Genomic DNA, 27,450 nt, shown 5'->3' on the forward strand with positions numbered 1-27,450 from the left:
ATGAAATATTAATATTATCGATAGTATCCATGCTTCACATTGTGACCTCAACTAAAATCAGTAGAATATAACTTTTTTTCGTTTCAGAAATAGTGACAACAGGGATGATAGTCACAGAACGTGATATATGGATTTGTGAGATCGTTACGCCGATGAAGTGATAGTTTCCGTTTACAGCAATACTACTATAGAAGTACTATGTTATAACGAAACCATTTCGAACTGCTACGATACTTCTCGCTGTACTTCATGCGATAAAACAGCCCTGCTGGATATCCTCCCCGTGCTGTTACTGTACCGATGTAAGTAACTGTAGAAGAAAACTGTGCCTTGCCTTCTCGAGTACATCGGTAGCAGGTGGTGTTCTTTCTTATTGACAACCACGTCAACTAAGGCCAACTTGAAGTGTCGTTGCCTGCAGTTATCACTTTTACTCCAAGGAGGGTCACACGAGTCTAGCACGTGACATCCGTAACGAGTAGATTCTTTTTGCTAGACGATCCTTCTGTATAACATCCTACATTTCACATTATATACCAACTATGGTACTATTTTATTAACAATTAAATTAATTAAACGCGTGTATTATATAAAATATGCATTAATAACAATATATGATTTATATTACCAGTAGCGTGAGGAAAATGAGCGATTCAGTTCTAATAATGCGGAGCTTATACATCGTTTAAAAAAGAAATTCAAAATAAATTGTAGTCAGATCAGGTTTATCGTACTTCGACGGAGGTATTACAACCCGATTCATGACTCACTCATTACTTTTGCTTGATACTTTTCTATCACATGGCGCAAATGCATAGGTGCGAAACACACGAATGTCATCTGATTGTATCACATCGCATCTGTAGTGTCGTCGCTTTGTCTTGGGATTGATCGATCTTCGTAAACTTCCTCCCCATGCCGCACCTATAGTTCGAATTTAATCGAGGGAGTATCAGCGAGATGTGTCTTTTCCCTGGAGGAGCATCGACGACGACGCGTCCGAAGAGATATCAGGACGAAATGCCCTGAGTCCACATTTATACCAACGATGGAGTGCAGGGCAGCACATTTTCCACGAAAGGGCAGATATCGATGTTCCGATAATGAAGATCGAACGTTTTCATCGAAAGGTATGATTTATTTAGTTCCATAAACATTACTCTCGCTCGTTGAATGGTAGATTCTGTGCACTCGATTTTATGCATTTTAATCTCAATTAATTAAAGAATAAAGTTATGTTTGTACCGGCTGCAGGGGAGAGTCTCATAATTTGAACCCTCTGAGCAAATTTGCTTGTAACTCCTTAATGAACGGATTCATTTTGATCTAATCTATTTATATACCGCCTAAATCATAATTAATGTATTTGGCATCTAAAATACAAGACACATTGAATGTTATTTTGCCACATAATTTACTGATTTATGTGAGTGTTGGTCCAATTTAAGGTATACATCTTAATTGAACCATTAATATTCTTATTAATATTCTTATTCGTTTACGGGTCCCGTCAATTTGACGGAATTTAAACTTCGAAAAGAAATACCGAAAAGACCATAGCATTAATTTTAACCATTTTTGTATCGTAAATTAATCATTTCATCCAAAGAATTTGTACACACAATTATTTTTTCCTAAGCCTTCTAATTATTAAAATCTGTATGTAGTATACGTATCTCTACGAAACCCGTCAAATTGACGGACTAGCTAATTTCATAAACAATCCATATATATTTGCTTCGTTGCAGAGAGTGTAAGGCGAAGATGAGAGTGAAAGTTTGCATTGAAAGTGGAGAAATAGAAGGATCTTCGGATAGAGAAGAGGAAAACTTCTTGAAAGGGTGTCGTAGGAAGAAAAGGATGCGCATTCTTTCTAGTTCCGACTCCGAGGATGAGAGGACGAGCATTCCAATAATTTCCGTGATAATTTTTAAAAAAGGACTTTTTACCTATTAATAATTCATTTAAACGTAAAGCCTAGCGTTGTTTAATTCAGACTTAATTTAAATAAGTCGATTTTTAAAAGAAAATCCGTGTTTTCGTTTACCCGTCAATTTGACGGATGCTCGTAGAAATTAGGTATATATAAAACGCCCGTAAACCTAGTGTTAAGTAGCGGCGCGATTTAAGACGGCCTCCAGGCACTCGCGCGGAAACCCAATTGTCCCTCCTCGCTCAAGGATACCTCGCACGGCTAAATTACCAAGCCGATTTTACGCTCGATCGATCTGTCGCGATCGGTTGACTTTCTACGGTTCATTTAAATATCTAGTGCATACTCGTGGAAGCGATTGCGGCCCGATTTGCGCCAAGTCGCGTTCGACTTCGGCTTCGGGTTAAGCCGGGCGATTTCCTCGCCGAGGCGGCCGGCAATAAAGGACTCGCGTAAATTAAACCTCGGATAGGAAATTACCGTCATCCTCGGTATCGCCTTCGAGCTGTCTCACTTTCCAACTCGTATCGCAGATACCGACCTACCTCGAGAGAGTTATTCCGGCATGAGACTGCCAGTCCAGTTGACTACATAAGAGTTTACTAGCGAGAGCGAGAAAGAGAGCGACGGCTGCGACACGTGTCACCCTCTCGGAGACACTTCCTGTCTCATGTACCAAATGTGAAACTTTTCCGAATTTAATAATCTACGCCTTGAACTCTCGACTAAGCGGATCGTTTCCTGTGTCGCTTATCCTTGGCAGAGGTAATTAATGATCCTTAGAAATTCCTAGTTTAAGGTTCAGCGTGGAACGTAGTTACTTGTATTGGACTACCGCCTGGAAATGTACTTGACGTGAAACCCTATCGAGTTTTTTATTATTTTAAGAAAATAAAGTGAGAATCCTCATAGCCTTATGTAGTTTTTTATACGTCGGTGGAAATCGTGTATGTAAATGTTAAGAAGTACCCTCGTTAAATGATTTTTATTAAAGGTCCACCCCTTGGATGAACCTGTATCCGTAGAGTCAACTTTTTTAGGGAACAAATCTTAGCCACATTCTTTATTTGCAACATACCGAGAAACTTTCCTAAGCGTTGAGTAACGTCATTTAGGTGCGCGCCATAAAGCTTGAGTTTAATTGCCGGAATCACCGTTCCTAAAGTGTAATCCCAAAGCGTAATCCTCGTTCCTAAAGTCTACGAATACGTGGACGAATGGGTGCATTCGGCGGAGAAATGCGGTTACCGATGAGTTGGGATCATGTTGCGATTTTCTGCTGATCCAGTGTTTTTTAACCTAACCTCCTTATTCGTCTACTACTAATGTAATTAATATAATTATATTAGCAGTCAGTGCTTACAGTACATGTACGTCGTGTATTATTTTTTTCTAAAGAAATATGGAAGTACAAGATCTATAGTTATTCATTAGAATTGATGAAGTACCAGCAAATCCAATAATATCTCTACTACATCGTAAGACCGTTTACTTCATACATTTCACTGTAATAATTCATTTAATTTGCCATCCTTGATTCTTTAACTTGAATCTACACGGTTTGAATTTAAATTTGAGCTACCCAACACGTTGAGCGTAGGTAGCGTAGAAAATTTGTGATACATAAAATGGCGTCCGATCGGTAAACATGTGAGTGAACGTACCCATCCAGCAGATGAGCGCTAAACTCAACAGTTGTCTCCTCTGAATGCCCCCAATGGCTAAGTTCGATACTCGATCCGTGGGATTCATACGTTATTCCTGCCCAGAGAATGACCAGGCGCGATCTTCGGCGATTAATATTAGTTATCATACCGCGAGTGTTTTAATTTGCAGTCTGGTGCAATTTATACGTCTGCCTCGGTACTCCGGCGGCCATCTTAACGACCGCAGCTCCATCTTGATCTCGACTATTCTCGGAACGGCAGCCTGCAAAAATTCGGGTCCACTTGGATCGTTGATCCGAAGCTGGTATAACGCATAACAAACTGGTTTCCCCTCGTGCTGGAGTCGGGCGAGAGTAAGAGTAATCTTGCGACTTTCGTTTATTCCCGTGATGTCATAAATATAAGTCGATACCGTAACCTCAAATGCGTCCTCAGTGAAAGGGTCGATAGTCGTCGCCGCCTTCGAGTCTTTGAAAGAGAATCTCCCGATATGGAACACGCGGGACTCGGGGAAAGTGAGGTTAGGTCGGCTCGGATGTAACCTACCTTCGCGCTCGGCGACAAGGAGTATACCGGTGAGTTATTAATGTTCATTTTCGTTAATTTAACACCCGTTTACTATTTTTACGCCTTAATTCCCAATACTTAAAGGTAAGCAATAATATTCTTTACTTATGAAGCAAGCCGGCTTGAATTATTGTGTTTTCTTTCCGAGCGGAGAAATCGAGCCATGATGAGTTGCAAATTTCGTTGCTCACTCGTTACGACGCGAGCTTAACGAAACGTTTCCGGTATTTTAGGAGAAACCGTGATCTTCGAGAAGATTCTGATTCGGCAATGTGGCGATTAATATTCATCTCACCCGCTCGTTAAGAATTCCATCTTGACCGGCGACAATTTGTTACCATTATTATTTTCTGCACCGGTTTGGTCGACAAATATTGGCTTGAGGCATAACTTAGTTTTTTTTTTTTTTTTTAACTTTTTCGACGAAGAAACGACACGAACTTATGGCTCGACCCAATAGAATATCTTAAATCGTAATAAGGGAATTGATTTTATTAGCTGTCGGTTTCACATCAATTCAAGAAAATATGATAACAGAGGTACAGTCAAAATATGGGTGGACTTCTCGCAGTGCGTCGCGAAACGTTATGATCGGAAATTGATTTAATTTAAGAATACAATTTTCCCCGAACTGCTTGACGAACAATCACGGCACGACACCTTGTGGGTAGGATGAATAATTTATTGCAAGAACTTCCACGCTTAATTTACAGAGAGAACAATAACGTTCACAGCTTAATTTAAATTCCACGCTAAGGACAGTCGATTGCGCGCCTCCTCGGTAACTTATTCTTAGTCTCTTTTGTAGAACTCTTTCGCAGCTAAGTTACCAAGTGAATCTGTAAAATTGCATTCGTAGTACGTACGAAGTGCACTATAACACGGGAAGGAGCAATTATTACACACTCTGCCGAGCTTTCCGGGGTTTTATGGCATTTTATGGTTGCACTTTCCGTAAGAACATTGCATTAAAAGGACAATGTATAGCAAATTGCCATTTACACCCTCTTTATTACCTCTCTATGAGCATTTTCATGTCGAAAGTAGATACCTTAGCCATCGTCTTTCCATTCGTTTAATTACGCTAAGGACCACAGCATTTACGATTATTCGATAAAGATGTACTAGAAGATACGTAATAGTATTTTTGTACTTTAGTGCTTATTTTTCATTACAGTTTTTTTTTTTAATTTAAAGAAATAAATCTCATATTATTTTTTTAATGTTTCGTATTTTAGATATCTGTAAATGTCTGTTAAAAAAGATTTACGCAAATCAGTTTTTTCTCTTAACTTTTTACACGTTTCGCTATGAAAGAAAGAGACGATATATATTTGAATTTACATTTTACATTTACTAGGTGACAGAGTCGACTCGTTTATCTTTAATCCCGGAATATACGTAAGGTTCACTCTGCATAAATAATGTCTTTTAAACCCCGTTAAAACCATTCCTGTGTTTAAGAACCATTACGAGCACTTAGTTAATAGAGGATAGATAATAAAGAAACCTTCCTAAGCGGAAGAAAGAATAGAGGGGGAGGTGGAGGTGGGAGCAATTAAGTATTAATCGATCTGGCATTAAAAAGATAAATTGCAGTGATCTTTCAGGACATTAATAATGCGTTAGTGCACTCATATTAATGCAATCATAAACCCTCGGAGGTGAAAAAAGAGAAGAAAAAAGAAATAGTACAAAAGATGATTGATTTATTTACATTCATTACATACATATGTACGTTGAAGCAGTAATTGCTGCCATAACGCCAGTTTTTGTTTCATGCAAGAAAATTCAAACGCGATAATTATGAAACAGGTTAACACTAATGCATAGATATTTGTTAATTGTACAGGAAGACAATTATATACAAATGCTCGCTAAGTCGTATAAAAAACGTAAAACGCATCTGTATTTTATAAACTATTTCTATTTAAGATTAGAAGAGTCGACGCAAGGTTTATAAATGTGATTGATTGTTGCGGAAACATGAGCTCAATTAGATGAAATATAAATCATCGTTACTACTATTTTTTTGATCAACTAATCAAGAAATAATTTCTCTGGGATTTCAAATTTCAAAATTATTGAAACAGCAAATTCACCAGGATATTCAGTATCTAATCAGCATGTTAAATAGAACTTTTTAATATAAATCTGGAACCATCCGGATTAATTGTTTAGTAGTACTCAAATGCTAGTACAATATTATTATACATACATGCATATATAGAATTTTTTAAATTCTACTGCAACCAGTTGTAATCAGAGAGGGTGCAAAAATAAGATGTGGATTTCGGTGTATTATAAAAATGTGCATTTTGCCCTAATGAATGTATTATTCTTCTTATCACATCGTATCATCAGTCATGCCCCAAAAAACATCCTAGAAGAAAATAAGGGGAATGAAAGAGAAAAGGGAGAAAATTCTGTAATCTCAACAATGTTGTAAAGAGAACAGAAGAAGAGTCTCAATTAAGAAATGCCGAGGTGAATAATTTACTATAAATTTATGTTAATCGCGCCATTTTTCACCGGATTGTCACGATCTGTAGCTTAAAGCGCAAAAAGAGTACCGAGCTTAAGGATTCTCACCCGTCGTGGAAGCTCATTTCTTCTCACCGACCGTTCTTTTCCTTCGAGACAACCGTGCGACCTCGGCAGAATAATTGAGTCCGTCGTGTAAGAAAATGTACTCTTGTAAAAACCAACATAAGGTATTAATCACTCTGCCTCTTATTACAGACCTCAAAAAGAAATATCACCCCGCGATAAGAATTTCCCACCCTTACGACATATCGCTATATCCCTTCCACAATCTCATGACAAAATATATAATATTTCCAAAACATCGCAGAGGGTCAACGCGTCATAGTAACCGTTTTAAAGATACCATCGTCTAACATTTATTCAACTTTTACGATTTTATCCTGAAGTCCACTTTAGCACCGATTTCTCTGGAGTGTAATTCCTTCCACAGTTTCGTTAGGAAAGTATTTAATTAGGGGCGGCTTGTACACCGAACCGTTGATAAAATCGCGTATTCCCGTTGAATAAGTATCTGATAAAGCTGTTGCTTTATTATTTCCTTAAGGCCGCTATCAAATCGACGACGTGGGTTTCACTTTGCGAGTTGTATAACATATTCTCGTTTCGAGAGCCAGACGGCATACGTGTCGGCAAACGTTAACTTAGTTTCGCGCACTAAAGCGTGGACGAACTGTTGCCTCTACGGGTGTCCAGTTAATAATTTCCTTGCCGGAAGTGACGGCTGGAGCAGGCGACTGCGTAAGCAACCGGAAGCCGTGTCGAAATGAGAATTCGATATGCGCGGCCGCCGAGTCCGGAAACCGCAGGTGAAACGCCCGTAATCGATCCTCCTCGATCGGTCGCATCCTCTTTTCCAACGTGCTACTTCTTTTCTTCGGAGAGTAATTACTTCCGTTTCGGATATTGCAAACCCTCGGGATTGATCCACGTAGTAACAGGACGTAGCAGTCTTTCACCTTACACACTTTATTTACCTCTTATTTCCCAACTCGCGTCTATTCTACAGTCCTTTGTCTTGGTCACCGTGGTTCGATGTTGTGGAAACGCGTTCAGTAAATATTTCACTCCCCGATGAAATCGATTAAAACGGCCAGGTTACGTAAATCAGTATCGACAAGGGGTTACTTTCGAAAATAAAAGACATACCTATTAAACGACCTCGATAATATCCATTACAAGTTCACTTGATCATCAGTAAATAAAAATCATGAGTATGAAATTTAAAGAGAACGATACGAGTACCGAGACATTGAGCAGTTTGCATGCCCAACTCCTAGATTAATAACATGTCCTCCATTCAAACAATGTTTACCCTCCTGTGTTCCCCATCATCGCAGCTTAACCTACTTCTGCCTCTAAATGCAAGCCGTAATCCGAAATCCGCTGTCCGGCGGATTTCTTATCGCCGACGCGAAACCGTAATCCGTCTTTAGAACCAGTCTTCCTTCCGGAACAGTCGCGGATGCGTGGGACGTGCTTATCGCCCTCTTGGTCGACGATTTTTCCTATCTTGCGTAACGAGGTCAGCTCTGGGGGGTTTTTTAAGGACTCCTTTTTGGCACTGGTGTGGAGTGATGGGGTGTGTGCCCTGTTTGTTGTGTTTTTGGCACTGGAGTGGAGTGATGGTGTGTGTGCCCTGTTGGTTGTGTTTTTGGCACTGGTGTGGAGTGATGGTGTGTGTGCCCTGTTTGTTGTGTTTTTGGCACTAGTGTGGAGTGATGGGGTGTATGCCCTGTTTGTTGTGTTTTTGGCACTGGTGTGGAGTGATGGTGTGTGCCCTGTTTGTTGTGTTTCGTCCCGTGTGGATTCGTCAGTAAGGCTATCAGGCAGACCCTGCCTTAGACACCGAAAAACCTCTCCTGAGCAGGATTTGAACCCGAGAGACTACATGGTATGAGCGATGAGCGTAACTGCTGGGCTGTCGAAGGCCCGTGTCGAAGGATGAACTTCTAATATATATTTGCTATGACCGCCACACCTTCTTCCGGGGTGCCTCGGCATACGTAAACCGGCGGTTGACGGAATCGCGAATGCCAGGTTCGAGGTGGCGAAGCTAAAGCTCGAGCTTAGCCTCAAAGAGCAACCGGTGGTTGCGAACGAGGCCGTGGCTCCGATGTCCCAGAGATGTCTCCCCGACGTCCCGCTATCGAATCCTGTAAGGTATTCAAAGGGTTCGGTTCGTGTGCTCGTCTCGAGAAACGAGGCCTTGCGACTTCCTCTCGGGTTCTCGCTCCTTCGTCCTTTCCCAATCGTCCCGATGAACGATCCCGGAATACTTTATCGGCTCCGTCGCCGTTGACGCCGTCGTGATCGATGGACTGTCGTTTGCGACTCTCCGCTGCCTCTTGAAACGGGGGTCTATGACAATGAACACGTCGTAATAATTCTGGACAGCTGGGCTGGAAATGTATCTCCAGGCGCGAAGTGGATTCGAAATGTCGGGGGAATAATCAGGCTTTTTGTAGGGACGGGGCAGGTGGGATGTGCGTAATCTGAAGTAGCGGCTGCGAGGGACAAGAAATTATGCAGCCAGGTAAACTTGGAGTTACGATTAGGTCCTTGATAAGGTGTTTGTTATCGGGGATCGTTTCTTGGAAACTTTGTCGTCGAGGCTCGTGCACTCAAGTGTATGTAATTATACATTGAGAATAGCATAATAAATGTTTTCATAGGCTAGCATCTTTATTTGAAACAAATCGTGATAAATAGGAAGAGTACGTTCGTAAGGTGAATGTTATAGGAGTAAAGACAGATTTACGTTGGTGGGTGTTTCTTTCAAATTGTAAGTGTAGGAACGTAGTTATGATTTTTTTTTTATTCTTTTCACCGTTTTTTTGTATCGACCAAGTTTTGCTTCCGCTGATTAGTAAACAGCAAATTTCGACACTGAGGGTCGATCGTGTCTGGGTCAAGGGAGATGGCTTAGGAAAAACTGGTTCAGTCTGCGGATGCTTTTCCAGACGCTGAATTACCGATGAAACAGGTTTTCAATCAACATCGGTAGTCCTTTCCCTTTCCACGGGAGTTCCACTCCTCGGAGGACTTTAACGAATCCCTCTTGATCCTCCGTATCGCAAGCGGTTAAGACTCTTTAGTAAGCGTTTCCCGACTCTTTATCAAGGAAATTTGCTTTCTCGAGAACGCAGCGCGCCTCGAAGAGAGGCTCCTTATCGGTTGTTGCTTTATTTTCCGCGTGATCGATCGATCATTGAATTTGCTCATAGATTCTAGAAGCAATCTCCGTTGAAGGATATTAAAAGATTTGAACTTAAAGGACTTACAAGAGAAAGTTTAAGCCATAAAGAAATGCCTTACTCGTCACGAGCCCGTTATTGTTGTATTTACACAGGGACATGGCCGATAGAAATAACATTTATTTCAATGATTTATCTCGAGGTGGTCCTTTGGACCTTCGAAAACCATTCATCATTCGTTGGATTTAGGTAGCCCCACAAGTAGCGCGAGTGCTTAACCATCGCGGGTTTCAAATTTGATCTTCTCGACCTCGAAACGATTTATCGACGTCTTCCATTGGATCTTTTGGTAGCCTTTCCAATACATTTTTATAAACAAGCCTGGGACAAAAACGTCCAAGTTATAATACAAACATTCATAGGAAATTCCGTAGAAGAAGGGTAAATTTAATAACCGTGTTTTTCTGTTTTTGAACATTTACATTAGCTTTATCGAGCATTGCGAATCACGATAGTTGTCATATCAGGAGACAGACTGAATTAAATCTAGAAACGTATCCATTGTCTTTAGTACTGGTTTGCAAAGTATCCTAATATTAAATTCAAGGAATGTAACGATACCCTCGATAAAACCAAAAGCAAGGCATACGATGATGCAAAAAACCACGTTAGGGATCTTAGAATGCGCAGGGAGTACTTCCTTCGTTTCTCCTCATGGAGGCATGAATTCGTTCCACGGCCCTTCGCGTGCAATCCGTCGTATACCTTCCATGCAGGTTCGCGGAGAAGCGGACCCGCAAGTTTGGGCTACCTGGTCGGCCCAAAGAGAGAACCCTCGGTCTCGAAAAACCAAGGGTAGGCCTCTTCCCCGAGGGCGAGGAAATTTCCCGGACTCGGAGCCGACACCCTCCGGCAGGCTCGAAGAGGCAAAGACGAAGCACCGCGTTACGTGATATACGACGGGGCACCGTATAAGGGGCACAATAATACGAAGTTAGGCCGTAATATCGTCCGAGGGACTCGCGGCGGAGGAGAGACGCTCCGAGGCCGCGGAGGTCTTCTTCGTGGAAGCTCACACGAGCGCGGCTCTTCCTCTTCTTTCCTCCTCTCTTCTCTCTTTTTCCTTCCGCCCCCCTCTCTGGCCCTCTCCTTCCCTAGGTCCGGCCGCGTCCGTCGCGCTTCTCCTCTCGATTCCTTCTGGCGGGCTCGCATCTCCCCGGGTCGGTGCCTCTCCGTCCCTCCCGTGGCCGGCGCGTCTCTCCGTCCTCCTCCGGCCCTCGGTGCATCTCGCCTTGCGCTGCTCCCATCCTGCGCTGTCTCCCCCGCACCGTTGCACCCAGCGAGCTACATTCCATTCACCCGGGCCCGAGGAGACGCGGTCCAGCTTGCAGCATCCTTCGCCGCGAACAAAGCTCCCCGGCCGAGCCTCTCCTCGGCGGGAGAGACCGGACCGGCCGGGACGGCCTGGAAGGGATCCTCGCACCCGCGCGCCTTTCGTTTTTCCTCGAAAGCGAGTCCTGCCGGCGATTTCGATGGTGGTCTTCGGGCGAACGGCGACCGCGGCTGCGGCCGCGACGGCCCCCCCGAGGATTTATCTCTCGCCTAAGAACGCGGTACCGGACGTCCCGACCTCGACGAGCCGACCGAACGCGCACTCCTTACCCTGCTGCTGCTGCGCGAGACCTCGAGGAACTTGCTCCTGGAGCGTCGATGCATTCAAAGAACTTATTTACTTAATGCACGGGACTATCTAACGTGTAAGTAGTCCATGCACCCTGATGGACCCAAATGCCTTGCCCCAGGATGTCGCGAGACCAGGGCAAGAAGGCAAGGCATTCGCGCGTTCCATTGGACATGATGCGTGGAGCGTGTATCAGGTAACTTAAACTCGTGCGATAACATTCGGCTTTGGATTTCAATATTTTGTTTGCGCATCTATGCTTTCAAAGACCTTATTTACTTAATAACGTGTAAGTAGTCCATGCACCCTGATGGACCCAAATGCCTTGCCCCAGGATGTCGCGAGACCAGGGCAAGAAGGCAAGGCATTCGCGCGTTCAATTGGACAATGCGTGGAGCGTGTGTCAGGTAACTTAAACTCCTGCGATAACATTCGGCTTTGGATTTCAATGTTTTGTTTGCGCGATTAAATGGTTAAGGTGCTCACGGTTTTATTCTAATCATTGGGGAGGAATATACGCCCTGTGGTTTTCGTTTTGGGGACGTTTTGTTGAAAGAGCTCGCAGCGGGTATTTGGATGTTCGGCCTTTTTTGCACGTTTTTCTCCTCTCGGCTTAAATCGAGCCGCGTTACCGCTTCATCTTTTTTTAATCACTTCTCAGCGATACGAAATGTTGCGCATCTTAGCGGATTACTCTTGCCGTTTGTGGAAGGCGACGTTGTTTGTCCGAGTTTCTGGGCAACTCGGCGGACCGCAATGCGCGGTGCTCTGGATTCATATAACCGCGTGCATGCATTTCGATGCCCGTGCTTCTTACTTAGGATAATGGCACCGATACCTTGTACCAGTTTACGTGCCGATAAACCGACAAACGATTATTACCGTTGCGAAATCATCAAAATGACAATAACGCGCAGGATCGTTAACGATGGAGGCGCTGGAGACGTTCAGCAGCGGTAATGCTTCCCAGAGAAATAATTTACTGTACATTCGTATTTAAATTTGGCAGACCTCTTCTATCCCTAATTACACGTTCCGCAGTCTCGTTGAAAAATACCGAATCGCGTGCCTTTCACATTTTACGTCAATACAAAGAAATTGCTCCTGACTCATACGTCTCCTCCTCTCCCATTAAAAAAAATATCAAAGTATCCATTTGTCTCCGCAACACCTTAGTAACTTATGGCAGCGGAATTGCCGTCGTAACGATAAATACGGTGGGGAGTATAAACCACGATTAGTTGATGGAGATTTTGATAGGATAAAATTTGGGGACGTCGAGGTACCCTCGGAGGACGTTTCGCGACAAGAAGGCTCGTTCTCGCGAGGGCTCCACGGGCCCTCGGAAATACCTTAAGGAGGGTGCTCGGGAAGTACTAGGGACATTACATCCCGGAGGAGAATTCGGGAGGCGGGGACCCCTCGGGATGGGACCGGGCTCGGCACGGACAATAGAGACCGTTAGATGCGGGCTAGGAGGGCCCTCTCGCAGGACCCGGCCGCGCCGACCGGGGAACAGGGGGCATGGGAATCCTGGAGGAAAGACGAGGACGCCACGCCGGGAGGGCCCGGCCGGAGGGATGAGGCTCCCGAGGAGGGAACTGGTCGTGCGGGTTCTCTGGGAAGGATCGGTATGGAATGGGAAGCAGAATGCGCCGCGCCGGGCTCTCTGACGATCGGCGCTCTCCTAACTCCACCTCGTATTTCTCTCGTTTCTTCCTTGGGTTCCTCCTCGGGCTCCTCCTCGCGCGACCTGCACCCATTCCCGTGCTTTTGCCTTTGCCGGTTTCGCGACCGATCGCTTCGTTGGGCTTTCGTCGGGTACGTTTCGGACTTGGGAATTTATACATTTCGATGTTTCTAAAATCGCGCGCTCGCAGTTTCGCAGATTTCTCGCTTACAAAGGACTCGCGACGGAATCGCTCAAAGTGGTTGGATCACTTTGAAAGGACCCGCCTCGAGGAATTGAATTTGGAGGTTTGGAAGAAAGGTCCTGGACTTCTTACACCTAATGCGGCGCGGTGCTTTCACGTTTCGTGTAACTTTAAACCCCCTTCCGGGTGAAATGTTGAACGGTGACTTTTCTTAGAGTTAGTAATGAGGTTAATAAATGCGGAATTAATTATCGTTATCCAATGGGCTACGTGGAGAACTTTAATACGGTTTGACGCGTTACGATTGGACTTTGTCTAAGCGGTCCGGTGTTGGATTGAGTTGTCTTTTCCATCTTCTCCGAGGGGTCGTGCGAGGCAATTACGGATGATTGGGAAACTCGCGGAGAAGTTTTCTTAAGAACTCGTTGTCCGTAGAAGGGTCGAACCGGGGCTGAAGTTCCGGATTCAAGAGTACATGAGGTCTCGAGTTGCCTCGAGCGGTAATGTCGTTCAACTTGGGACGACGGAGTGCACTCCTTTTAATTCTTTATCATCCTTTATATCGATGTTACTTGACGAAACTAAAGCGAGGGAAATAATTCATATTGTTTATAGTTAAGAAGGTTGCAACGATATTCTACGATTACGATTTCATTTATCTACATCGCGTCACCGTGCTAATCTAAATACTCACGGAGAAAATGTACTTTTTCAATATAAACAATAAATCAAAATCATTTTTGAATGTAAATAGCTCGGTGAGCCTGCTAATATAACACCTGCAAACTTTGTCGTTAAATTTAATAGAGTGAATGTGGTTACAATATTGTGATAAAAAATGATCACCCTAATCTAAATACGCGGCAGTCTCGAAGAAGGCGTCCGCGAGACGCACCCACGCTCAGGGAAGTTCCTAGGAAAGAGGGTATAAACCTAGGTTTAGGTAATCGATGATATTAACCGAGGTTGGTGGAACCGAGCATTAGCACCATTGCTCGACAAACCGACGTTTCCGCGCGGTAGAGACGATTTCGAGGACGCAGCGGTCTCGAAGAAGGCGTCCGCGAGACGCACCCACGCTCAGGGAAGTTCCTAGGGAAGAGGGTATAAACGCCCTCGGGCATAAAAACCCATGCAGGTAATTTCTCGACGAGACGCGACCGCTCATTCCCATCCAGGCCGACATCCGGTGTCCTCGGGCAGGAAGCAAAGAAAAGAGGAAAAGGCAGAGACACGGAATGCCACCTCGATCGTTGCCGAGGTGGCGAGAGAATCCTTTAGGCGTGGAATGCGCTCGGCGGCGCCCCTAAGCTTGCGAGAGCGAGAAAGGGAGAGTCGGCTCGAGCGGGCCGGAAGAGGACAGGGCGAGCGGGCGGACGTCGCGGGCTCCGGAGAGCCGAGCAGGTCGAGGATACACGGGGATCGTTTAGACCTGGAATGTGCTTAGGCACGTTCAGGTAACCGGCGTGGCCTCACCACCGTTATCGCCGGTACGTTCAACCGTGAAGCGCCGTCGGTCGAGGAAGAGGGCCGCCGCTGGAAACTTTCTCAGGACCCCTGGAACGTTCCCTTCCGCGAGTCACGCGAGGGCCAGCCTGCCCATTGTACGCGCCCTCGTCTCCCGCCCCTCGGTCTCCGGGACGATGATCGATTTTCGGGATTTCGGATACCGGCCGATCCGAGCGGAGGGACGCCCCCCAGGGTTACCGGCTCCTGAGTTTTCGCACCGGGTCCGCCGCCGGCGAGGATTGCTTGGCGCGCTTCTAGTGGACGCGCCCCTTCAAGATTTGGGTACGCGTGGTGCTTCGAATGGAATTAAGGGAATTGAAGCGATTTTTTTGGGGGATATGGTCTACTCGCGGATAGGCACGTGGTTACGGTGACATCGAGGCGGGTCGCACGTGGTCGTTCCCATGATAGGGTAGGTAAGGGGGTGTGGAAGTGGCATTTAAAGAGTCAATCGTTCGTGAAACTTTTCTCCGAACAATGTGAATATGGAAGCTATAAAGAAGGTCCTGACTAAAATATGCAAACAAAGTCCAGTTTCCAGATAAGCGACAAATATTATCTCCCGCGCGAGATTATTTCCTCTCTTGATCATGGAGTTTACGTAAATTTTCGTCCTCGTTTGTTCCTTACTCGGGAGAAACATGTGACTTATTTCTCTGGGCCACGGCACTGCGCGATAAGTCAGGTACTATGTGTTTTAGCGCTCTTCCGGAAGTTAAATTGTTGTCCAAACTTTTAGGGAGAAGTAGAAAGTCGATGCATAAAGATGAGTTAAGAGGGATATTTCTTTTACGTCGAGCAGTAACAGCAGGAAGCGAAACTTTTTGACAAATCAACCTCCCTTGGTACTCGGTTCTCTTCATCCTCGAGTTTGTGGCTCCTTCTTCGTCTCCCCTTCGCGTTCCACCTAGCCTTCTGCTCCACATTTTGCCCTTGTCTAAGCAACTCGAGAACTTTTCTATTACGAAGTTCCCAAGTGGAAGCCTACCTTATTCGCTAATGGTCACGAAGTTGGCTTTACCGAGTCTTCATTACATAGTTGTAGACTGGATACATTACTCGTATGCATGCTCTCGAATGATAGTATAAGCCGCTCCAACGCGCAATTAGTTGCATCGCGAGATGACAGAACCTTTACTTAATTTTCTCATAAGGAAAATAGGCACGTACTTGTCAAATGACCACCACGGTTTATTAAGTCCAAGTGTGAATTAAATTAATTGGCTCATCATATAAAGCATCGCTCCGCATTAGTGCTATAAATGTATACCGATATGCCCACAAAAAAGTTTATAAGATACAGAAATCAAAAGGCCTTACAGGATATACATTTTCTGAGGACAGTTAGAGGTATGCAGGAATTAAACCCCTGATTACCCACATTACACATATTCACGAGCTAGAAATCCTCTATATAAACAATATAAAATTACGTCTAAACCTATATCACTGGAACAAAATATATATCCATGCATATATACACAAATTAAATAAATGAGATATTTCCAACTCAAGCCATAATGCGTGTTTTCGGTTAAAAATCGTTACGAGGAAAAAATTCACGAGCTGGAAATCCTCTATATAAACAATATAAAATTACGTCTGAACCTGTGTCACTGGAACAATTAGGAAGGTACTTCGGAAGAAAATATATATCCATGTATATATACACAAATTAAATTAATGAGATATTTCCACCTCAAGCCATGATGCATGTTTTCGGTTAAAAATCGTTAACGAGAACTGCTCGATGAAATGAACCGCGGGTTAATTTGGTAATTTCGATTGCCGTTTCCGCCCGAGGAGCACCGTTCCCCCAGACGTCGGGACGCTAACCACGAGCTCCTCCCCCGATCGGGTCTCGTAGTATCGTTTAATTTCGCCGGTATAACGATACGCCGGATGAAAAACCTCGGCCTCCATTTGGGTATACCGAGTCCGGTCGCACAGCCGACGACAGCTGTCGGTCGTGCGTGCCGCTGCGTGACCGTTCCTCTCGTTGCACAACGGCCAAAAGGAACAGACGTTTAGCGCGAGCACGCCGGCCCGTCCGGCTCGAATTTCCGTGCTCGCGTAATACGAGCTTTTCACAGGGTCCGCGGCATTCCGCAAGGACGGGAGATCCGGGCCTTTTTCGCCCATTCCTCCCCCTAAACCGCGAAGGTGACCCATAAACGCATAGGACGTTAAGGCAATCCCCATACCCAACGCGGCGCCCTTAAGGGGTTATACCACTTTGAAATTTGGAAAAAATGAAAAACATTTTTACGCGTTTATACTTTAAACGCGTTTTTCTCAAAACTGGATTTTAAAAATCGGTGGGCCGGACGTTGTCCACCCTGGACAACGAGTGCTCATTGTTTGGCAAGCCTTTCCGATGGTGGACACGTTGGGGCTTCCTTCCTTTCCTTCGCGAATTAAAAAGTCATCCGGAGCATCGGGCTCGACTGGAGAAAGGAATTCTAACTTTGCACTTCTAGAGAACACGCCGCTTGAATTAGTAAAAATGTTGGGAACTAGTAAGTGATTCTAGGGGAGTAAATTATTTCCCAGCTCGATTAGGAGGCGAAGGGTAAGAACGCGATGAAGAACAATAGGAGGGTGGTCGTCGTGTTTTACGGAAGTCTGGTGGGATGGACAAAAATGATTTTAGGTATTAATTTAATTATTTTTCATTTTCTCTAAGTGCTTTATTGCTGTCGAAGAACGTACCGATCAGCGAACCGAGCAATGAAGGCGTCGAATAATTATGTTGGTACTTTGTATCATAATTTGTAGAAGTTCTTGTAGATTTCATGATGTGTATGTAATGAGACTTGGTTTTCTCTTCCCATTCGTTGAATTGGTGCAATTTGAAGTGGTTTGGTACTTTCATTTGGTTATAGGTGAGACTTTAAGGACTTATGAGATAATGGATTTATTAAAACGCGTATTGATTATCGTTACAAATGCTTGATTACTAGTGTTTACATGCTACACCAGTGATTACGTGAATACAATTGCTGGGAATAACGAGTAGTTAACGTGGACGAATTATTTTATAATACCTATTTATATTTATTTAAGATTGCATCTTACTGCAATGCAAATCCTACGTGTCTTATTAATTCATAAATATTATTATATGTTGTCTGTACACCAATCTAATTATACTTATCTTATGTAACATAGATATAGATACATTTATATTGATAAGGTTACATTATGCGTTCTCTAATCATGCCTCCGTTCACCTTTTAATTTATCTAAATATGTTGACAGTCGAATTTTTTAGATATTTAAATTCGAAACTGAATGGAATTAAATCTGTGCATTTAACAAAAGACTGCGTCTGTTTCAATACACGAGAAATATCGCATATTTTCGTTTTCTTTCGTGATAAATCATTGACTGTACGCGGTGAAAATGAAATATTGAAACGATATGGGCAGAACGTGTTCGTTGATACCGTTTTCCATTTCCATGCAGATTCGAGCCTTTATGACGAGTAATTGTAAATGTTTCAGTGCTGCAAAAGTAACTCTTTCAGGATGTACCGTAATGTTCCGGAATGCTCTAATGTAACTGCTTTCTATTTACCATACATACGAAAACGTAACGATAAGTGCTGCGTGAAATGTTGCCCGCGCCGACTAAGTTGAACAACGCAATCAGCAATAAAATTGCGAAATCAGGAAAACATAGAGCTTGGTAAATTGAAGCAGTTTCAGTTCGCCAAATTGGACCTGTTCGAGGTAATGAATTTTACTTCAGTACATGACTTTAGACCGAAGCCGGTATCTCTGCAATGTGGTTCCGGTTTTCCAATTGTCATTCGAGTTAAATCCGAACAAGACATACATGGAACAATGACGTTTTCTTTTTTTTAAATTCTTAAGAAACCCCAATTGGAACAAGAATACTCATAATAAAATTATAACCTAGAGTAATAAAAACTATTATACACAAGGAGCCCATTTTAAAGTGCTATACAAAAGTGTACGAGGAGAAACTTACAATAGGTATATAATCTCGAAAAGTAAAATTCATACAAAAAATGAGGATTTCCCCTTTAGGCTCGTCCCACCCAGTAATCTAAAGAGAACGAAATTGTGTTCATGACGTTCCACGCTTACAAATGAAACGCAATGATACAACATAACGTGGAATTAAAATAAAACCATAAATAAATTATAGTCCAGTAATTCTAAAAATAGTGCTCTTAAATAACGGAGTAGGCCCACTGTGTGTACCACGTACGCCCTCTTACCCACGCGTGTGTATATATTCTACACATTGGTATGTATGTGCGTATGAACGTACACTTCCTCAATTAAAACCAAACCGCGGCCACCAAACAACACTAGTACCGCAATAAAATAAAAACACGTATAATTTACCGCAGTTATACGCTGAGCTGTATACAGTTTGCATGGTACGACTGCGCCGTCGCTAGGAGGGTTCGTGGGGGGTCCTGAATTTCCGACGAGAAGGATGGGATTCTTGGATCCTCGGCATCGCTCGGAGTCGTTAAAAAGTCCCACCGGGGAGAAAATCGAATTCGAGTTCGCGTACGCCGACGATTAGAATGCTCGAAATGTCTGCGTAGAGGGGCGACCGCCGGACGGCAAGGGGGGTGCGGAATTTCATTTCCGCGTAACGAACGTCGGTCCTGACGCCGGATAGGAATTTCCGCGGGATTGCACGTACTGCGGAATTCTTCGCGGAGAGTCCCTTGCCTTTAGTCTCGATCGCGGGGCACGAGTCGATCGATCGCGACTTCGTCGATACGAGCGAAGATCGTTATCATTGTCTCAGCGAATCAAGGCGCGAGAACAGGTGGAGGCTGCCCTTGCGTTACGTCTTTCGCAGGTGAACGAGGTTCGCGTATGGCAGATGTACAAGTGCTAAGCGAGTACCTTTCGATTCGAGGTTCTTTCGTTTATCCTTGCTTATACTCATGTCCCATATCCCCTTCAGCATGTAATTATGATGTCTCTAAGGAAGAACGCGATGCTCGCGAAGGTTCATACTTCACCAAAAAATGGGATCTTGGTTCGAGTCTAGGATAAATAAGAAATTCGGTATATCCAGTTTGGAGAAAAATCTTATAAACACTTTCACGTTTTATGTATGTATAAAATCACTCTTTCATATCACCTTAAATGTTTAAAATTATTGCTGTGAAAAGAAGAATACGAGTCACCGTCACATCGACCCCGACAGTCGTTCATTTCTTTGGGAACCGAATTTAATGTGGCATCTTCGGTGTAACGATTTTTGAAACGTAATTATCATGCACAGCTCGACGGGGAGTACTTTATACTATGTCGGTGTTAGGTAGTTAAATTTCCCCAAGGATATTTCTTCCGGGTTACCGACTTTACGTACCGCATCGTGGTATGTAGATGCGGAGTACTTGGAGGTGCGGGTTGCGCTACGTGTACCCATGTATACGCGGATTTAGATATCGCAAGAGACCTCCAGAGGTACGAATTAACATTATAATTTATACGATCAGGCAGTTTCAGCGGTGCGTCCGGCAGAAACGCGCGGCTGATTTCGCGCGCGGCTGATAAGGTCCGTATGCGGCTTACCGCTCGTTATTGCGTCGCTTTTGCGCTCTACTCGTTGACTACTCTCTGTACAGATATGTTGTATTACCGTAAAGCTATTCCATTTCACACGTTAAATACAGGGATAAGTTCCCACCGAAAAGTTGACAGTAAATTTTTGTCATTTTTTGGAAAACAATGTACCCTCAATTTTATTAACATTTGCATACGTTTCAAGTTGTATGTTTACGTGGCTAAAAGTGCAGATTTTTCAAAGCAAAACAATGTTCTTTTGCTTTTGCTTCTAAAGAAAATTCTCGCCGTTCAACTAAAGGGATATTGATATTAATAAATAGTATGTACATAGTGGTTGATTTACTGTCTGATCATACGCGTAAACGGCATGTCTAAAAAATAGGCTGAAACTTTTGAGTCGTTTTGCTTCGAATTTGGTGTTCGGATAAATGTTGTAATCATTCATTTCTTTATTCCCCTACTTAACGATGAGACTATATACCCAGCGCATCAATTATTTTGAGTCATATCCGTGGTAGACATTGGCAAGACCGCTTCGGCCGTCAGTTTAACTAGTACAAACTTGCACAATGATGCGTCTGTGTCGCAGTTGTGGAAGCACTTACGTCTCCAGTGATTCCCCGACATAAACGTTGTAAGCTGAAACGTCACGCGATGTAAGCTATTGTAACAAACCGACCGAAGTTTAATCATTCGAAATGTACGTTTAATAAGGTTTCGCGTTGCCCCGACTGTAATTTCACCTACACCGTCTCCTTTCTCGGTATCTATCCTCGCTTCAACCAAACCTTAGCATGCCAATTAGTGACCCCGTGAACGACATTAAATTCAAGTTTAAATTACGGAATTATACCTACAACTTATAAACGCAGGATATCCATTTCCCTACGTAAGACCAGAAAATTCAACAACGGTCCAGCAGAAATTCTCGTTTCGTGGACCTGCTAAAACATCATCCGAAGTCGTGCCCTTAATCCCACGAACGGAAGGATCCTCTTAATGGGATTACTTCTCGTAGTCATCTGTACAAATTTTAACTTACAATTAGACGTACGGAGCGAAACAGCGAATAAAAACATCGTTCCATTAGCGACCCGTTTCGCAATTCGCGTTACGCGGACTTTAAGTCACTAGAACGAAGTGCCCAGAGGTGGATGAAAAATCGGATTATCCGGCTGATTTACCGTTTACCCCAGATAATCGAGAGAAATCCTCCGTAAAGGAGGACGCGGTTTCGCAACGGACACTCGAGCCGAGGGCAGAACGGAATCCGCGGAACGCGGTGCGTCCGTCGTCGCCAGGAGACGTCTCACTGCGTCGCGCCCGAGACTTCTCAAGTGGCGTGCGGATCGGAAAGCGCGCCGCCGAAGAAAATGCCAGGTCGAAGGAGGACGGAGCTAGGTGCCCGGCGCACACCAGACGGAGAGAGGGCATCGGAGCAAAGGATTCCACGAGCGGTAGGAAACGCCTGCGGAGAGGAACAGGGGTCGAGACCCAACGAGTTTGGCACGGACAACCGGGTATCGCCGGGTATCGCCGCCTATCGTCGGCCCCTCCCGCACAGCCCCGGCGTTTTGCGGTTCTGGACTGCAGTCGCCGTGTGGGATCCTACAAGTGGTTGACCCTGGCCCACAGTCTGGCATCGAACTCCGGGCCGAGAGCTCCGCCGCCAACCTCCGGCCCTTTGATCATGCGAAAACTCTCCTTACCTCCTCCTCCCCGCTACTTCTCCGCGCCCAAAGTGTCCAAGGATCGGCACGAGGGAGACTCCTTGCAGTCTGCGAGACCAACTTGACGTCTGATCGTCTCGTGGCAGGATAAGGCCGCGGACGGCGGATCGAAGGAACTAGAGACGAGGAAGGAAGGCTGGACATCTTGGTTCAGGATAATTGTGTGGCGGTCATAGCATATATATATATATNGCAGTTACGCTCATCGCTCATACCATGTAGTCTATCGGGTTCAAATCCCGCTCAGGAGAGATTTTTCGGTGTCTAAGGCAGGGGCTGCCTGATAGCCTTACTGACGAGTCCACACAGGCAGACCCGGGACGAAACACAACAGGGCACACACTACCATCACCCCACACTCTAGTGCCAAAATTGTATTCTAGGGTTACTTTTGTAACCCGGGATATTAACGCTAATTGACCCATTCCGGGGTCATATAATATCTTTTTTAACGTTTCTTTTTCACTCTACTCGGCATGACATTTTGGCTGATAGGTATATCATGGTGCCGAGGTCTTGGTCAAGAGTCTGGGGGTAAGGTGTACGTTGTTTTGAGAAAATTACTGAAAGTAACATGAGGCGTCCTTTTTTTTTCTTCTTATGTTATTTGCTACGAATTGTATAGGTACCAAATAATGTTGTAGCGTTTGGGACCGTTGTGACATTTGTCGAAACGGCAGTGGTGTCGTCTCATTGATCACCTATGAATGTTGTAATTAATATGATGTTAATGTTATGTTCATGTTTGTGTACGTGTTCACTTTTGTACGATAAGTACGTTTTTTATGAACCGAGGATTTTCGTACACAGGGCATGCGTTGCAAAAGATTTGTTTAATATAACATATTCCGTGGTCACTTACTTATTGTCAGTCGATGCACTTGTGCTATACTTACTGTGGTTTCTTATGTACGTGGCAGAATCAGGTTGCATAAAATTTTCCGCTTCAGTTAACGGAAGCCTTGTTCCTTGACTCTGCTGTTATTCACCATTCATGACCGTATCAATTCCTTGAAACATTTTTTAATGCTCATCTTATAAAGTACGTAGCTGATGTTTACACGATCTTATATTATTTATATATAACGGGAATAAGAGGGAAAGATTCCTGTTAGTTTTGAGCAAGATATGATTTCATAATCTAGCATCGACAAGGAAAAAAAATGATTCTGCACGACCTAGGTATCTGATCCATTTAGGATTAAATTTGTGGTGTACTATTCATGTTAAAGATTTAAATTTTAATTTAATAAATACACATGATTAAAAATCTCGGGATACGAAGAAAATGCAATTACACTTAATAAATTTCGAAAGCGGAAATGCGTCATTTAAATACTTTCAAACACGGAAACACTTGTTCATTTTTCAGTGAAGGGGTGGTTTCGTTGGTAAGGCTTTTCATTGACTCTCTTCGAATTGCTGACACCATTAACCCACTGATCTCTATTTTTTAACAGCCGTTTGTTAAACAAATGAAAACGGACTCGTTAATAGTGTTTATATTCCATCCCATCAGCAGCTGCATTTGCCGCAAAGAAAATAATCCGCCGCCGTGAGAATTAAACTCCAACGTGGGATTAACAAAATTTGTCCGGATACTGCAATAAAGTAATTACCGAATTGATCAGAAAGTACCTTGCCTTGGCAATGATTATTTGCTGCCGAGAGAAACGTGAAAACGTGTTAATTCAACTCGTATTTACTGAGCCGGCCTCTCGGCCGGTAAACTTCCCATTTATAAAAATTATTTCCCCGTGTTTTTTCATCCGCATGTCCTCATGCCTTTCCGGCGACATAAAGTCGCAAGCCAAGGCATGTCACTTGGTGAAAGCCAAGGGTTTTCCACGTCTAGAAAATTTCCTTGGGCGCAGCTGATGTGCGCCTTACTTTTTAAGACACGACGCGGAGAAGCTTCCCTTTTTTCATCCGAAATGGTTCGTTCGGAGTTTTCCTCGGGAATGGATTTATTTTTCCACTCTTCGAGCACGTACTGTATTGTTCCGTTTCTTTTGTTATAGTTTCAGTAAACACGTGCGTATACCTTCCTTCCGTCACCCCAGTAACCTAATTTACTCCGCCTACGCAATGCTCCTGTAACGTGTAGTCATAAGAATATATTTGTGTCAAGGGGATTTCCTGATTACTAAGGATAATTAATAATTTACCATTTACTCTGAAATATGGTAATGTACGAAGACGTATCGCGGTTTCATATGTCGGGTTTCGTTCCATCTGTGACCGGGAACTCGGCATGTTACCCGGTAACGTATAGTTACACAAGTGGAGCGAGGAAACACTGGTCGCCCTCTCCAGAGGGTCCTTGGAATATACCGATTCCCAGGGATGGTCCAGGAATCTCGAGAGGAGTTCCCTGGAATTCCGCAGGACCTAAGTGCTCGGGAGAGACGTAACTCGACGAGTGTTCAGGACCTACTCAAGATTCTATACGCCCAAGTACTTACGGTGTATACACGTGGCGTTTGTGTAGATCGAAAGCGGTACGTGGACTTAATGTCGTAAAAAGAGCTTCCACTTTGTAACTACATTAAGGAATACGCACTTAGAACACGGTAGCTTAACAGAAGTGCTCCGTACGGTAGTAAAAAGTGTACTTGCATCCTACAGTACCAGGTCCATTATACTAACAATTAGCAACTGAGTCTTTAATTTATGTTGCTTCGTATTTACCCGAGGGTAGAGGTAAACGTCAATGGTGCCCATAATTATGAAAGTGGTCTAAGTCATATATTTTTTGTTTCGAAATTACATTGAATTAATTTCGTTTGAAATAATATGGCGTGAAATAACTGATAAACTCATTTTTTTTTTTTTTTAATTTTGACTTAGACCACTTTCATAATTATGGGCACAATTGCTTCCGAGACAAATGGGCAAACTTTGGAAGTAATTCTTGTTCATCCAAATCCCTGTTCATTGCCCGTTGTTCATCCTCGCAATGAGCGAATTATGCTTCGAATCAAACGTTTTCCTGTTTTTTAAGCGCTGCGCGTTTCATTATTGTACACGCAGGAGGGAATAGTATTTTATATTAAATCTATAGGCACGTTACTTACGTCGTCAAGTATTATAGAGTTACCTTTTTGCTCGGGTAGGTTTTTATATTTCTGCCGGTCGTTCCTTGGGTATATCGAATATCGCGATCGCATGACTCTACCGATAACAGGAAGTGATTGGAATTGCAGGCACGTCGATATCTGTTCGCATGTATTTTCTTCTGTTTCCCTCTTCTTCTCTTTTCTCGTATTCTTTCGGTTCCTCCACGTTTCCCTGTACTCTTCTAGGTATCTTATTAACGCACCTCATACCGTTTATACCCGAGCAACGACTTGCATGACGAACGACGGCTGCGTATAAAAACGGTGCCCCGTCTTTTCAAGATTCCCAGATATATTTCCATGCCATGGAAGTTATGGGAAAATAAACGTGTCGGGGTAGAGGCACTGCAATTCTGTGACTAAACCTGCAATAACGACTTCTTTCGAAGAATCGCTTCATCAGCAGCCATTACTTTCCCGCCATTGACTTAGTTAAGTTTGACACATTATGCCCGTATAATATCTATACAGGCAACATTTATCTCCTCGACGTGTTCTATATTTTTCAAATACGTTCCCGCGAGTTACACGCTCTCGGAAGTGTATTATTTCTGTCTCGATACCCTTATCAATTACACCTTTATTGAACAACCGAAGGGTTTCAAAGTATTTCTTTTCGGTAGAGCTGGCCGCGTTATCCCCTCGTTCCTTCTTATGCAGTATACCTTAGTATCAAGCATATACCTTATACAGTACGCAAGAAAGTTCCCAACAACTTGAGTAGGCGTGGAAATATTTCTTTCGAATTTACAACCGGTGTATCATCCCCTTTTCTGCCAGTCCGATGTTACTGCCTTCCTCATCCTTCCCGCGGAGCGTTCATAAAAATCATGCAACAATAATTTCAATCCTCCTTCCTCGTGCAATCCCCAGAAAAACCCCGCTTGCTTTTCACCCCCCTCCCCGTCCCGGAGAAACCAGGAACGAAAATACGCCCGTCTTTGTTATCACGTCGACTGTTAGGACGTTGTTGCCTATGTGCAGGGCGGCCTTAACGTTAAAAAACAATACCGCTCCCCCTCGAGCGATTCCATGGTCTCGCGGTTACATCGAGTAAAGTGTCCCCACGACATCTTATTCATGACGGAGTTTTGTTCGGATGACTTTTCGACATCCGGGGAGGATCCTGAATGTAGCATCGGGGGGCTCGTAACGACCATTTGAATGCGCCGCGTAAAAATGCTCCTCGGTAAGGAAGATGTGTGCCGAGGTACCTCTGTGCCCGGGTAGCTGCCTCTGTACCGAGAAATCCCCCATTTGAATGAGCAACCGAACTGCTCCTCTCTTCCTTTTTCCCTCGCCTTATTCGGTCTCTTCTCCAGCGGTCGGAGCTTATTTTCCGTTCGTCGGCTTATCAGGATTCCCCGGATCGCGAGGACGAGAATATCGCCCGGAGAGGTGTACGTCCTGTACGTAGACGACCGGATAGCTTGCGATCGCCGATATGTAGGAAAGAGACTTGACTTAGACCTCCACTTTTATGCGAAGACCATCGGGCATGCTCATTTCCCGTACATCCCTTGGTTCCGTTCAGAGCGGATTTACTTTACGTCATATCGAGCGTATGCAAATTGATTCTAGTTGTCGCAGAATGTCCGCCTGTCACGAGGATTGTGTTAGAAATTCCTGAAAGCGTCTGTTCATTTCGGGGTCTCCAAAATAGCTCCAAAACACTCCAGTATGTACATACATACTCCATCTGCCGTTTTCGTACAATAATTATAAAGAATTCGAAGTAAAACTCCAGAAATCCTCTGGATTCGTGGTTTCTGAGGCCCTAATTGACTGCAGAGGGACCCCCTGCGTCATCTATGATTTCCGTGTCAACTAAACTTTCACTCCGAGACCTCATATTACCGTAGTTTTAGCATAGAAGGGAATAATCACGATTACCAGAGTGTTCTAAATTGTCGTACAATTGTCCTGACACTTTCGTTTCCCATATTAGAGCCTTCAATAATTGGATATCGATCGAAATATGAGAGCTCGACGCCATTCTGATTGTAGTCTGAGCTAAGTCAGAAATTTTTATTGAAAAATCCAAACTTTGAATGTGTCA

General features: G+C 43.9%; 1 protein-coding gene and 1 long non-coding RNA gene across 2 annotated transcripts in view; both read left to right on the forward strand.

Annotated features, from left to right (window-relative positions):
- Positions 1-87: 87 nt before the first annotated feature.
- On the forward strand, positions 88-1,788 carry LOC105703839. Its single transcript, XR_002762177.1, has 3 exons — positions 88-302; positions 867-1,130; positions 1,749-1,788. It is a non-coding gene; the product is annotated as an uncharacterized LOC105703839 (long non-coding RNA).
- A 2,052-nt stretch (positions 1,789-3,840) lies between these two features.
- The window catches only part of LOC105703892 (natterin-4), a 138,792-nt gene continuing 115,182 nt past the window's right edge, over positions 3,841-27,450 (forward strand). Inside the window, exon 1 of the mRNA XM_012432649.2 lies at positions 3,841-4,175. The gene's annotated coding sequence lies outside the window, so the exon portion shown is untranslated. The remainder of the gene's footprint in view (positions 4,176-27,450) is intronic.

This window comes from Orussus abietinus, unplaced genomic scaffold (assembly GCF_000612105.2).
Source record: "Orussus abietinus isolate OABI.00-Male unplaced genomic scaffold, Oabi_2.0 scaffold36, whole genome shotgun sequence".
Taxonomy (NCBI): Eukaryota; Metazoa; Arthropoda; class Insecta; order Hymenoptera; family Orussidae; genus Orussus; species Orussus abietinus.